Consider the following 238-nt stretch of genomic DNA (forward strand, 5'->3'; position numbering starts at 1 on the left):
TCCGCCACGCAGTGGAGGAACCGTTTCCGCTGCGGCTTCAGCGTCATCGTGGGCTGAGGGGCCGCGGGGGTGGGCGGCATGTGCCACCGTCCTGCTCAGGGAGCTGCTGCGTCGTGCCGTGCCGCGGGGGCGCCAGCCAGGCCCCGCTCTCGCGCCGCAGTGCCGGGGGAGCCCGCGGAGGGGGGACCCGGTCCCTCACGGCCAGGGGACACTGTGTGACAGCGCGTGGTGGCTGGGT

The sequence above is a fragment of the Aptenodytes forsteri genome, unplaced genomic scaffold, assembly GCF_000699145.1.
Source record: "Aptenodytes forsteri isolate BGI_AS27 unplaced genomic scaffold, ASM69914v1 Scaffold276, whole genome shotgun sequence".
NCBI classification, from domain to species: domain Eukaryota; kingdom Metazoa; phylum Chordata; class Aves; order Sphenisciformes; family Spheniscidae; genus Aptenodytes; species Aptenodytes forsteri.